The 15,120-nt window shown below is 39.3% G+C and overlaps 1 protein-coding gene across 12 annotated transcripts in view; it reads left to right on the top strand.

Moving 5' to 3' along the window:
• Positions 1–15,120, top strand: part of R3HDM1 (R3H domain containing 1) — a 79,315-nt gene that overhangs the window by 4,037 nt on the left and 60,158 nt on the right. The gene's annotated exons all lie outside the window — the stretch shown is intronic.

Consider the following 15,120-nt stretch of genomic DNA (forward strand, 5'->3'; position numbering starts at 1 on the left):
GAAAGAATTGTTCCCAGCCAAGTGAGGTGTGATACTTTGCTGTAGGTATCCAACTAAAGCATTTTAATTTATGTTAAGTGAAGCAAGACTTAAATAGATGCAGTCCTTGCAATACCTGCTGCTGTGAAAGAGGCCATCCTGGTGCCATATCCTTGGCTTTTTGTTCCTGCCCTCTGCCACCTCCTCTGCTCTGTTGAATGCGCTGTTATAGGGAGCACTTCCTGAACTTTTATCTGTGTAAGATGTAGGTCTCTTATTCTATCAAATTGAAGCATCTATTGGGGGACTTGGAGGAGCAATTTAAGTGGCAGATGGAGGAAATGGTGACTGGAAGTGAGATCAGTGACTTCTTTAGTGCAGCTGAGTCTGGAAAAGGCTGTTGGTGTGCAGCTGGTGAGTGAAGTTCGAACTAATTCGGGTGCTTCTGCCAACAGCAGATTGAGGAGTGTTCTCACAGTCCTTTCTCCTGTCAGAGCTGTGGGCATCAGAACCTCCTGCTGGTGCTGAGGAGCTGGGAGCAGTTGCATCATTGACCAATGCTGGATGCACAGGCAGATTTCCATCTGTTTTCATGTTCTAAGTGAACTGGGAAGAATTTGGTATGTTCTTGTGGAGATACAGCAGGAGTTTTGAGAGGCATTGGAAAATTGCTGGCTTAGATCAAATGTTGGGTTTTTGTACCCTAATGAGGCACTAGCAAAATGAGTAAATCAGTTTGTGGGGAATTCTTGTCCATGTTATCACAGCATGATTTGAAGCATTTCAACAGAAGGTACAGAAATAAGCCTTTTTCCTTTAAAGCATTGTTAATCCCTCAGTCTTTTGGATGAAGAGCTCCATTTCAGGTTCAGTGTGCTCTGTAGGTGTTTAAAAAGAGGATTAGAATCCTTTTCTCCCTTTCTTTTGCAATCCACTAAATCTGTTCCAGAACTTAAAGCAAGAACTGAGCCCTCACCAGTTTGTGCCTCCCCTCAGATACAGCTGGATTGGTTAGCAAAGTTGCACACATTTGCAGTACTTAGACTCAAAATAAAACCTGGTTTGCCTTTTTCAATTGATGGGTCCTTATCCTTCTTCCACTTGGGAAGTCAGACTATTTCTGAACAAGAACTTTTACCTAATGGCTTTCTAAAGAAAAACCAAGGGAAACTGAATAATTTTCCTGTGTTGTAGCATATGTTTTAGTGGCAGAAACTGGTAAAATGACAATTAGATACTCAAAGTATCTACTGATATTGTTTTTACTGTTAGAATTCACTGTAATGAGTCCTTTATTTTTGCTTGTAATGAAGATGACACATTATTAGTCCCTTAGTTTAGGTGCTGTGGTTTCTTCTTTGTTTCCAGCACATCAAAGTGATCTTTTATGCATTTTCATTGCACTTAATATCTAGACAGGCTTCTAGCTGCTAGTTTGGTTGCACATTGCATTATTGTCATGGAAAAATAAACTGCTCTTTCAAGGGTTTAAAGCTGTACCACAAAGCAGTGCCAGTATTGCTCCGAGATGTCATCCCTGTGGTGTGGATTGGAAGAGGAAAAGGACTCCCGGTTCTTGGAAAGCTCTTAAGTGACTTTATGGAAGCTGCTGTAGGAATGCTGCTGCAGTCTGGTTAGACTTGTGGTCTAACAAAAGGCTATGAATCTTTCACACAAACTGTTGTGTTAACTTATAAAAATGTTATGATGTTCATCCTAATACTTCGTGTGGGGATGTTTTGTTTCTCTCTAGTTTCAAATATTGGCTTCTGGAGAGGAACACTTGTTTTTATGTGAACATTCCTGTTACTGGGAGAGGGAACTGAGTCCAGACTGAGCTTATCTAGTAATGAATTAAATACAGAAGAATAAATAATACCATGTTCTGAGGAAGACTTTTGAGCTTCAAATGGTACCATTAGACTAATTCTTAAAGCAGTAATGTGAAAAGAATAAATAGTGTTACTGGGCTAACTCAGTTAATGCAGTGTGTGGTATTCCAGCAGTTGGCTGTTCATCATTGACCATGATGACATGCCATTAGTTGCTACATTATCTTATTTCCTGACACTGCAAAGTTTGATTTGAAAAGCACAAAGAGCAGTAGTCCTTATTAAGACCTGCATATCAAAATAGCAGTGGAAGCTGTCCCAACTCAGAACACAATCAGCTTTTTATCTGGCCTTTTCTGTTGAAATATTAGACAGTGTTAAAAACTGGGTTCGTGTCTGTCTTCCTTGGTCCATAGCAGTGTGAAAGATTAAAATTGTAATATTCCATAAACATCAAGAAGTATAAATGTGTAAATATTCTTTCAGTAATTCTTTTTCTTGTCCTGTTTTCCAATATGCAATTAATATAGATTATTTTTAAGCAAGAGACAGTTTAGCCCATTTTTAACATGTGGAATAATTGGGGATGGGAAACCTTGAGAAGTTTTTTCAGCTCTGGTGACACAATGTGTGAATTCAGGCATGGTTTAGATCAGTGGTGATGATTCCAAGCTTGACTGACAAGGTGGACATGACAGGGGTCTGATGGGGTTCTTTGTTGTCCATGTAAATATTTGGTGTCTGCATGCTGCAGAAGGGCAGCAGAGTGTCTGTGTCACACCTGCCCGGCCTGGGGGTGTGTGTGTGATGAACTGAGTGCTCTTGATATGAGCAGTAAGAAAGTCCTGGTGCATGACGTGAACAGGCTCAGCTCTAATCCTGCTCATGACTTATTAACCTTGGGACTCTGCTGTTTGCAGTATCAGGAGTTGGTTTCTGTGTCCTTATTTTAGTCATGTCTGCAATTACCTCCTTATAGTGGCAGGGACTCTAAAACTTCTGAAATATGTTTGACATATATGGGTTAGATGCAGGCATGGCTTCTATAAGGAACATGGATTCTCACATATGTTTGATGTTATGAGACAGACTCCCATATAAAACATGGGAGGACGTAAAAATGATTGTAAATTGTTCTTTGAAATCTTTAGAAATAAAGTACTGGTAAGTAGACTTTTTCCAATTCCTTTCAATTTTAAGGAAAAATTCTTGATCCTGAGAAGGCTTCTTAACAGGCTTTTGAAAGCAAAGTCTGATGAAGAAAAATATTCCAGTTGTTTCCCACTGAATCTAGGCCACTCAGGTACCTTGGTATTGAATGACAGTAATTATCAGTAAAGTAATGGAAGTTTGTGGAAAGGATGCAACTCATTGCATTGTGCACTGCTTGAATGTGCCTGAAGACTGAAAGGACAGACTGGGTCATTTAGTTCAGTCCCTGCTTCTTACAGGAAATAATGCCTTCATAACTGTGTCAAACTTTATTTAATGTTAATTAAATTGCAAGTTATCTTCTTGCATGCTGAGCAGCAGTTGTAAAATCTGGTTCTGATATCTCCTGGCCTCCAGCTTTGCTGACTGTGGAAAACTTACAGACGCATGGGTTTGTGGTAAAGTTTTCCTCTAGATTGAGTAGCTCTTCTATCTATCTGTTATCTACTGCAGCCACATGAAATTGAGTTTTCCATACAAGTTTTTATCAGTGCAAATACCATTTTCCATATAAGGCCTTACCAGGGCTTTATTAGAATGGCATTTCTGTAGTTTTTCTGAGAATAAATTGAATGGTAGTTACATCTTTAAAATTTGAATTTTCTTAATCTTCATTGTCTCTGCTTTATCAGTTTCCTCTATAATGCTACATGTAATTTAAATAGATTAGGCCTCCTCCATTTATTTTTCCTAGGAGATATTACTTTATTAAATAGAACTGTTTGGCACAATATCTGCTACAATGTTTTCCATTTTCCATTGACTTTGATGCCTTTAATTTGTTTTTCCTTTAAAATTTGTTTAGAAGTCAGGCATAGTTATTTTTTCCTTATGTTTAGTTCTGTGCTTTTTTTTCAATGCCAAATGATACCATAATTTATTTTGTACTGTTGAAAAATATCTCTTCTTTGGGACTTGTGATCTGATGAGAGGCTTCTAATTTGTTGTAGTTAGTGGGAATGGTGTCTTCAGCACTTACTTTGTGAATCTTATTTTTCCTTTGAATGTACTCTTTCCATTTCAGTTTCAGATGTGCTGTAGTGGGTTTTTGGTGTACTTGTTCTTTTTCTGTTTTTATGGATAGTGAATCTTCTGTTAGAAAGTTCTGACTCAGGGTGGAACTTATTTCTGACTTCCAAGGCTTACCTTTTAGTTGGTCAGTATATTTTGGAGTGGATTTTTTTTTTGGTTTTGACTGTTTCTCAGTTTTGTTTGGTTGTTTTGGGGTTTTTTTCCTTCCTTTGCATTTATTCTTCTAGCTAAACTTGTGGTTATTCATATTAAAGGGCTTTCTTCCCTTCCCAGCTTCTTTTCCCCATGCCTTAGGGAGAGCAAGTTCCATAGGTATTTTCCAGATGATTCTTTTCACACATAACATTGTTAAATGCTACATAATATTCATTAAAACATGTTAATAATTCTAATGTAACTGTGTGTTGTATATCTTTATAAGGAAATGATACGTCAAGGACAGCCTGATTATCCTCAGTCCCTGGATTGTTGTAGCCTAAGATTATGTCAAAGTCCCTGTCCTGAATTGCCTGTAAAGCAAAGCCTTTTGGTCAGAGAAATGCAGGATTCTAATAATTATTAATAGATACTCTATTAATTATTAATAATCCTTTGCTTAAATATTCTGACTACATGAATGAGATTCTTTGGGACTGACTTGTTCAGTAGTAGAGCAGTGTTGAAATTGCTCCCTTTAAACCTTCTCCCTTCCTTACCCCATCTTTGGTCCCACAGAGAATGGCTGTAGTCCTGATCTTCTGGTCTGCTCACACTTCCAGAATATGTGAGGCAAAGCATAATGCAGGTTGGAAATGAACACCCTCCCAATGTAAAAAAATCTCATCTCCAGAAAGATTTTCTTTCCTGTTTTTTTAAGCTTTCAAAAACCTCTCTACTCCCAGAATTGGGTGTTAGTGCCTGTGTTCAGCTTGGGAACAGTGTATTTGGAATTTGTGTTTTGAGGGTATTTTTCTCCTGTCTCCTTCTTGGACTTGTAACCTTTGAAGTATTCTTGGAGAAAACAATGGTGCTGATTTTTTAATTTCTTCATGCCTTTATACTTGTCCAAAAACCAGCTTTCAAGAAAATTTCTCAAAGAAATTCATGAAGTTCTAATGCACTGTATTAGTTTCTCATCTAAATTCTGAGTTACAGAAATCCTTCAGAATATAAATTTAATGGTGGCAGTATTCACCCTATGTTTACACTCTTTTTTAAATTAAAAAACCCCATCATAATGTAAAACGAATCTTCATTAAGATAGGTTTTCCTGCCCTGTCCCCTCTAAGGAGGGATACAGTGTTTGGTTCAGGTGAGTTTCTGTTTCAATGATCATGCCGTGAGAAAGGAGCGTGTGTCCTCACAAAAACTGGTGCTCCGTGTAAATGCTGGTGTTGCTTGCTTGCCTGACCACCCTGCTGGCTGCTTGAGCAGATGCAGTATCTGTGCAAGGCATGAGTTCCATGGTGGCAGAATGTGGTGCTGCCTGGTTCTTTCAGCTGGGGAAAGCAGGAATCAGCTCTCTGTCTCCCTTTTGCCTGGGTCCAGGCAATTAAGCTGCTGATCTGGTGATGATGATGATGATGTATTTTCAGAAGTGTTCATAAGGAAGTAACAAGATGCTCATTTTTTTCTACTCTGCCTAGTTGCCAGGATCCTCAGTTTTGAGATCTAAAATGATGCTAAAGCAGCTGTTCCATGAGGCATCCTGTTAGTGAGGCAATTGTGTTCTTACCTCCCTCTGGCCAGAAAGTGGAACAAAGGAATTTACAGGATTCAGCTGCAATGCAGGGAACTGCTCAGCACTGGTTGTTAAACCTGTTTAGAATGAACCTGCTGGAGAGGACTGAAGCTCATTTATAAACAACGCAGGAAGTCCAGCTGTAAGAATCCAATACTTTAATCTTCTGTGAGTTCAGCTGTCTCCTCTGGACATTCTGCTGGAATTGCTTTAGCTGTAGTCTCATGCAAGAAGCTGGCATGGAAGCCTTTGCTGGTAAAACTTGATCAGGTGTCAAATGGTGAGATTTCACTGGATGAACTTAGTTTAAAACCTTGTTCTAGGTGTCTGTGGGGTGTTCAGGTCTGTACAGCTGGCACACATGATGGCAGCACAATGTAACATGTAACTTGTTCCAGGCCTTGTCCTCAGTTTCATGTACATTAGTTGAAAATCAGATAAACTGAGACAATCTCATACAGTACATAACAGAATCGTGGAATCATTTAGGTTGGAAAAGACTTCCAAGATCGTAGAGTCCAACCCTCCCCTCAGCACTGCCGAACACATCACTAAACCATGGCCTCAAGGGCCACATCTGCATGTCTTTTAAATCCCTCCAGAGATGGTGACTCCACCAGGCAGCCTGTTCTAATGCTTGACACTTTCCATGAAAAAATTTTACCTAATATCCCTCCTAAAGCTGCCCACCAGCTTGAAGCCATTTCCTCTTGTCCTGTTGAGACTGAGCCTCACTGTACCACAGCTTTCTGATAGGGAGTTAGAGGGTGATAAGGCCTCTCCTGAGCCTCCTCTTCTGCAGCCTGAGCACCCCCAGCTCCCTCAGCCAGTGCTCTCAGGACTTGTGCTCCAGATCCCTCCCAGCTCTGCTCCTTCTCTGCACACACACCTGTATCTTGATGTCTTTCTCATGAGGGGCTTGATGGAGAATTAAAACTATTTATCAAAATTATATCAAACTATTAGATTATCCATATTTTACTGTGTTGTGAAAGGTTTTCTGATAGTGTCAGCTACTTGTATAAGACCTCTGCAGTTTATTATGAACATTTTTGTCTTGTGGTATTTGAATTTATATCTCAATACATAGACTCTGTTAATCTCTAAAAACTGTGAACTTCACTGAAAATAACTAGAAATCTTACTGTTTTATTGATATTTAAAGCAGAGATCTGTGACAAAAAGCCCCAAAGGTAGATCAGGTTTGTGATTTTTGCATATATTACAGTGTCTCAGGGAACTCACAGGGAGAAGCAGTTCAGTCTTAGAGTAAGTTAAAATAGTTATTTTCTGTCATATTCAGCAAAAGAATAATGTTCAGCTGGCGGTACCCAAACCTTTGCTGACCAGCTAATCAGAAACTTGGAAACCCAGGTGATGGAATTTGTTAGCAGTGGTTAGTAATACAATGACTTAGCTGAGTTGAAAGTTTTAAATTAACAACAATTTTGCCACATCTTGCTGCCATTGCTTTTCAAGTGGTTGATTCTAGACTGCCCATTAGGCTTCCTCCCATAACATTTTATATCTGGCAAAACTCCTGCTGTGGATGGGCATGATGGATAAAGTGTGTCCAGTTCTCTTCTGTTTGTCTGGTCCTTACTTCATCATTGCCAAGATTTGTTCCTGTCCCTCTGGAATTATTGATCTGTACTAGGAGAATCTTGGGTAGAAAGTTAGATTTAGTTTTGAATTAGAAAAACTACTTTTTTACGTTGTGTTTTTTATGCAATGTAACTGCTTTTGCTTTTTTATGCCAGAGGTGTGAGATCTTGCCTTACATAGCACATTAAAATAAAAATGAGATGCATGTCTAGAACTTTAATAAATATTCTAGACAATGTATATAGTATTTCCATTTGTGTGCTGGAATAAGGCTATTGCTTTTCAAAATCTCACTTTTCTGGATTACATATAAATAATTCAGTCAGGAATCGAAGATCTTTGTATATTGCCACCTGCTCATTATTCAGAAATTCTTGTTACAGTCTGCTGTTGCCCTAGCAACATTCTGAAAATTAGTGTTGCATCTATGAAAAAGCTTTTGTTTATCTAGCAAGCCCACTAGCCAATCTGTATTATTGCATGCTGCATCTCAAGTGATGACTCCAGGCCCCAGCCCTAACTGTTTAAAAAATAATGATTTCCTTTTATGTAACATTAATTGAAAATTATTATCTGAATTTTTTCCCCTACCTAGTCATAGATAATTAAACGTGATGCTGATTTTGTTTAAAGTCTCTTTAGGGTCTGATGATGCCATTATATCATCTGAGTGGAGATGCTTGACTGCACAGATAGGCAAGAAAGTAAAAAATCACATGTTGACTCCTAGAGTTCTTAGGAGCTCCTCTCTCTCTCCTCCCATCTTCTCCTTGCCCTCCCTTCTCCTACCCCCCTGTTGAATCCTACATTAAAAGTCAGATCTTGTTTAACCTTAAGCACTTTGGGATTTAAAAAGATTGTGCTTAGGAAGTTGACATTAGCCAAGTTTGGGGCAGGAGTAAGGGTGGTGTTAACAAAGTCCTTGAAAGTGCCAATGCCACAGCTAACACAAGTTTCAACTGCAGCACTCACTGCTTTAGGTTGAACATGTTTATCTCAGAAGATTTACTTTTAGAACAAAATTGAGAAGGAAGACTGATAAGCTGCATCTTATTTTTCCCACAGAGAAAAATTAGTTGAAAAACAACATTAAAAATACTGTTCCTTCCAAATCCCCTCTCTTGTCATGAAGCAAGGGAGAAGCTCCCCTCTGCTCTGTGTGCTCAGCTCCTGCTTGGCAGCCGAGCCTGCAGTTACTGTCATTCCCTCCTGTGGGTGGAAGGTGAGCCATACCTGCTCTGAGAAAATCTGCCTTATCTCTTGTCTCACTTGACCTGTTGATTTTCAGATTCAGAATTCCAGAGGGGAAATAAAGACTTCTTATAAATTGATGAGCTGTAGTCCAACTTCACTTGAAAAATACAGATTTGTTGAGACTCTCTCATCTCCCTTGGTTTAAATCAGTGTTCTTTAGTCTTTTGCCCCTGAGGTACTTAAGGATTGAAATTGAAATGTGGGATTACAACTGAATTGCTCGTTGTGATTTCAGCTGAAGTCTCTTCTTGTCTTGCTTTTAGGCACCTGGCACTGAAGCCCTGTTCCCATGCTCTAATTGTTTAGAATTTTTGGTATGATAACACAGGTTGTGCTACCCAAACATGGAATTTTGTAAACATGAGTGAAGTCTTATTGTTTGGGTTTTTGTTATTCTGGGGGTAGACTTTATTATCTGGGAACTTGTATTTCTGCTGTCCCTTTGCAGAAAAGAACCCTGGTTTAGTATAAACAGGTTCTTACAGTTCTTCATTCTCATTTTTGTGTTCACAAAAATACTGGTCATTTTTTGCTGGAATAGATAAACTTTTTGATTTTTTGGTTGCTTGATAGTGTCTGTACTGAAAAAGGAATTGATTTCACACCCCCTCAACATTCCCATCCCCTGCTATGTGTGACAGATTTTCTTATGGGGGAAAAAATATTGGGAGAAACCAGAAAAAATAGATCCAGTGAAACAACTCAAGTTTGTTCTGCCGGTTGGTTCTAAGGCAGATCTGTGGTTTTAAAGAATTCCTGTTCAGTATGTGGGACCTGCATATGCCTGGCCCATGGTGTCAGTCCACTTATGGGGTCACTTATGGAGAAGCTCAGAAGTTTTTCATGGATATTTTTTTTTGTGTTTAAACAGTTGCTTTTTCTTTAAAAAACAAAGCATAATGAACCTCTTGGGTGAGAGAATATTACAGCTTTTGCTTTCAGACAGTGAGGATGACCTTAAACTCCAACCTCTGAGTAGCTTAACTTTCTGCTTATCGAATGCCTGGCATTTAGATGAGACTGTATAAAACAGAAGGTCTAGAACAGTCTGAATTTAAACTGCAGTTCAGGGAAAATTTAATATCAAGATATTAATGCAAAACTAGACATGGGGTGTTCACTAAGTGTGCATGAATTTTTCATTTAAACTTACAATCACTTAATTTCCTTTTATTTTTGTTCACAACAAAGTAAGAATGTGGTGAAAATGGGAAGGTTCTTGAAAGGGTTATACACTCAGTTTTTAGATGTAAGAGTGAATGAAAATACTTAGTAGGAACAACTGGAGGTGGAAGGACAGAAATCACAATGATAAAACATCTGACAAAACCAAGTAAGTGATCTTTAGTCTTGCTCTGTAATATATTCACTCCCTGGTTTAGCATGAGCCATTACTCAGTTGTTTGCTGCAGAAGCAATACTTTGGTTTTCATTTCTTAAGCAGCAATGTTTTCTGTAGATGTCAAAAATCAGTCTGTGGTTGAATATAATCTCTATGGTTCTTATTGCAAATTATGGAGATAGGCCAGAGCTTCTACTGGTAACATTTTTTTCCCTTTCTTGTGTAGCACAATTATCTATCACAAAGAAAATTAGAAATACGGGTTTTTGAAATGTGCTCTAATGTGCTTTCCACAGGGAAATAAGATATTTGGCTGGGGGGTTGTTTTTTTCTTCACTAAGCATTACTTTAAGGACCATAGTTAATGGAATCAATGGCTCCCTCAATACTGTAGGATCATCTCCTACTAGAATTTGCTTTTTCCTAAGTTGTTCTCACTCCTTGAGTAAGCAGGAGCTAAGAGTTGCCTTGTTCAAGAGGTGAAGAATTGGACAGAATATACCTTTTGGCTTCTGTAACTGGTCCCAGAAACATCCCTCCCACATTTTTTGTGAACTTTGAGAGATGCCAGGTTAGCTTGGTGGTTTTTTCCTTTCCAAAGTCTGGTCACGTGAATGTTACTCCTGTTTAATTACATAGACCTTTTTACTCCAGCTAACACCAAAAGTTTACTTACACTCCAAGATACATTGATATTTTTTGTTAGCTTGCTATAATGTGTACTTGTAGAGAGATCTTTAATATTGAATTCTGTGAAGCCTTGAAATATTTTTTCAGCTTGCTTTTGTACTGTTCCACTAGAATTTTTAATTACCGGTAAGTTAATCTTTGACCAGCAATCAGCCCTACAAACAGACCCAGCAGACAGACACTTGCTCATTTGGCATCCATTGTCCAGAAGGTATTTGAGAAGTAATTTCATTTAGTCTTTAAGACTGGCTTTGTACAGTCAGTGTTTGGAGATTGTTTATATTCCAGGCTTAGCTTAAAGTCTCCTGTTTTTAGACTTGGACAACACCTTGTCATCATGTAGTAGCCATGGCTAAGTGGTGACTGGTATCTAAACAGGTTTTCATTTATACTCATAAGAGTGAGGGTATATTTCATGTCTTGGAAGAAAAATGAAACCACCAGAGAAAGATGTTTATTTCAGCTTCATCACTGTGCTGTCTGAACTGTGTTTATGGTGCAAAGGAATGAAATTGCAGTGCTTGTTTCTGCTTTCTTGGAAGTGAGAGGTTTTTATAGAGAGATTATATGAACTAAATACAGAATAGACCTTCATGACCAATCTGGACTTGGACAATTTCTCATATTTCTGTTTACTCAAATGTTAAAGAGTTGCTAGCAGTTCAGAAGAGACAAATCAGTCAAGTGGATGGAACTTGGGGTTGTCAGACTATGGCTTCACATAATGCTTCTGTTAAGTTCATGTGAGTGGAGCAAACTCTGTAAATGTCTCCCTTTCTCACAAAATGAGAAAAGCTGCTCTATTTCCTTTAGATTTATAGATAAATTTCATTTTGGAATTGGGTAAGTAGTTGAAATATCCCATTCTAGTCTTTTTCAAGCTTTTTGTGTCTCAGAATTTTCTGTAAATATCTTCTGGTTGGTCCAAGGGCTTGCTTTTTTATTTTGTTCTTTAAAAATCTTCAAAGAACTAATTTTCTTTCTTATATATTTTTCTTTATTCTAAATAGAAAGGTTGTTGTTAGTTAGAACATTTCAGTGTGTGTGTCCTTGTCCAGGAGTTTGTGTCCTGCCTTTTCAGTCCTGTAAGTCTTGCTGGGATTTGGTTTGGAGTAATGGGGCCTTTGTGCCTCAAGTGTTTGGATATTGCAGAGCCAGGAACATTTCCCTCCTGAGTGTATCCTGTGTAGCAGAGCCTTTTTATCAGTTGGGATTTCTGTCTCTGTGTCAGCACTCCTTTTCAAGTTTTGAAGAAAATTTCATTCAGGACAGTCCAGTCTTTTCCACTTTGAGTCATACACTGGTTTGCAGACACTTAATGGTGTACTTTTGCCTCTTACTGAGTTGTGTAAGTTTGTTGTGAGATTTTAAAAAAAAAAAAAATCTTTTTCATCACTTACATACTGCAGTTTCAAGTACAACCATGACAGAGGGTATTGTTTTGTCAGGAAAATGGCTTTGAAAAGCCATTTAAATGTGCTTCTTCACATTGACTATCTTCACTTTTTTCCCTTAGGTCTAGAATTCTTCTTCCTTTGGCAAGCATCTGATTGCTTTCTAGACTGTTTTTCTTTTATCTCTTGAATACCTGGCTTGTACATTTGATCTGTGGTATGGCTTTGAAATTTAAATTGAATTTAAACTTTTTATTTGCTCATCTGTTTTTGAGCTTAGGATGCCTATTCTGTTAGATGGTATTTCAGCAAATGTAATTGTGCGTGTTTGATAATGGAGATACAATTTACATGTTTTGAGTGAACTTAGGCAGCCAAGTCAGGGTTGTTATTGTAAATTAGCCCTGAGTGCTCCAACTCCTCTTTCCTATAAAGAAGGCTAAAAGTTTTTACTGCTCTTAAGCATATTAATTATGCATCTTGACTGATTTAAGGGGGAAATTACAGCATTCCTTTTATGATATTTCATTCCAGTTATTTTCCTGTTTCACATACGCTAGCATGTTATGCCTGTGTTCATTTGCGTGTGGCACAGTCTTTGTGTAAAGGCAGCCATAGAGCTAACACACAACATCACATGGGCATTTATACAGTACATTTCTGATACAGGAACATTTCAGGTAATGAGTGCTATTCCAATTTCTAATCCATCACTTAGAGCAGACCAATACATGTGTGTAGGGGATAAAAAGGTTTTGCTTATGAGAAAGTAAGACCCAGACCAGTCCATCCTCTCCTTTAGGATGAGTCTCCAGGATAGGAGTTACAGAAGCCCCAGCTCTTCATAATGTGTGGGTGTGTGAGTTTTAGAAAAATTAACAAAAATGTTCCTAGGGGCAGTGCAGAGTATAACAATAGCACATTGCTCAGTTCTTTCTCCACTGGGTACTACTTTATTTCCTGTTTGAGGCTCACTGCATCTTGATGCTGATCTGCCTGATTATGAAATCTCTCCTAGGTGTTCTGCCGTGGTGTATGTGAATACCAAATCTGATTATAACGCTAGCCAGACATGCACAGCAGACACATTTTCCTAGTGTCGTGTGAGGAGACTGCTTAAAAGATTATTCTGACATTAATGTAATCTGTCTAATGTGTTCAGAAACTGAAAACTATTCTCTTTGGCAGCATTCAGAGTATGGACCGTGCAGTAAATGGCTTGTGCACATAGGTGATCACCTATTTGGAATGCATTATACAATTAGGAAAATAAAAGTAATTTTCTTGTCTAGCATCCTGCTGAGGAAGCCTTTTTCATGAGAAGTAATGCTCCCATTACAGACCAGCTGGAGCCTATGTAAAAATAGCAAAGGCCTCCCAGAATTATGCCTTTTGTGTGTATTTTCCTCGAGTTTGGGATGGGATCTCGGGGATGGTGGGGGGTGTGTGCTGAGGTGGAAACTGCTGTGTAGAGGAGGGGCACAGCCAGCATTTACACTGAACTCAGTGCACGAGAGAAAAGCAGGGATAGGGATGGTGGGGGTGTGTGCTGAGGTGGGGAGGAAACTGCTGTGTAGAGGAGGGGCACAGCCAGCATTTACACTGAACTCAGTGCACGAGAGAAAAGCAGGGATTCCAACAATGCTGTCTTCAGCTAAATCAAAAAGATTGACTCCCCCCCACCCCCCGTATGATGTTGCTGCTCAAGGACAGCAGCCAATATGTGTGGAGTGTGTGACACTGCCATGTGTGGGCAGAAAGAGTGCAGGCTTTAAAGATGGAGCACAGAGGTGGCAGAAGAGAGGAATAGCAAGCATCGAAAGATTAAGATCTTCTGCAGACTGCTGCAGTCTCAATATCAAATGATGTTTTTATATATGATTCTTTTTTTCATTTATGAAAATCTATTTTAGTACTGAGACTGCTGCAGTCTGTGACAGGTCTAAATCTTTCCATAGTTGATTTAGATTTTTTATTTCCTATGTTATATTGTAGAAATGAGTCTGTGTGTATATATATATGTGTATGGCTTTTTAATCTTGTCACATAAATATGTAGGATACTGATCTCCTGTTTGGCAGGGATTGCAGCCTTCCAAGCTTGTAGTTCCCCTGTCTGGAGTGTGCAGATTAAAAATACTGTCCCATTCTCCTTCCAGCCCAAGTTGGTGTGCAGGATCCCTCGGAGAGGTCTCTGGAGAGTCCAGGAGGGGGATTATGATTATCAGTGTGCAGCAGTGCTGCTGAGCACGGTGATGCTGCAGCTGGCAGGCACAGAGGTTTCTCACAAGCAGCAATACTGCAGACTCTGGTCTGCTTTTGGAAGGATGATAATTATCATATAACTGGCTTTTATTTTTTTTACCCCTCTGTTTTAGATGACGTTTTTCTTCCATATTTGGGTTCTGATAGTGGGTATGTGCCAGTCCAGAAAATTATCATAGCATTCATTCTGCCAGTGACAAGGGTGTTTATCTGCTGGCACTGAGGACTAACTTACTGATGACTTTTTGTGTTGTGTTCACAATGCCAAAGTGAAGAAATAAAGCTGTCTAGAGAGGAAATTAATATCTTTACAATACGAATGTTTTTGCCCTGCTTCTTTGTCGCATCAAAATTCTCTCAGCGTGGCGTAAACTTTAATTTTAGAGTAGTCTGTCTGTTAATGGAGAAGGTGATTAAAATATGTCCAGCCATTTTCTAGCAGCCGGAGAGCTTCGGGAGGCTGTGAATTGCCGAGGAGGAGCTCCCTGGGTGGCGGTGCTGGGTGACAGTGCCAGTGCCAGCTGTGGCTTCCCATTGTCCCCGCGGCTTCGGGCAGCGCCGGGCACACGCTGAGCCCCGGCCGGGCCATGGAGAGCACGCCCCGGGGGCGGAATCATGGAGCCAAATGCCGAGAGCCTGCAGGTATGTGAGCCCCGGAGCAGGGCATCCAAACGCTGCCTGACAGGAGAAGAATAACATGTCTCGAGACAAATTGCAGTTTGCCTTTGGTTTCCCTTTTCCCACAAAAGCCATTCTAGGCCTAATCAGTTAGCAGAGATTATTAGCATCTCTAAAT

The sequence above is a fragment of the Passer montanus genome, unplaced genomic scaffold (genome assembly GCF_014805655.1).
Source record: "Passer montanus isolate IOZ18808 unplaced genomic scaffold, ASM1480565v1 scaffold1, whole genome shotgun sequence".
Lineage (NCBI taxonomy): Eukaryota > Metazoa > Chordata > Aves > Passeriformes > Passeridae > Passer > Passer montanus.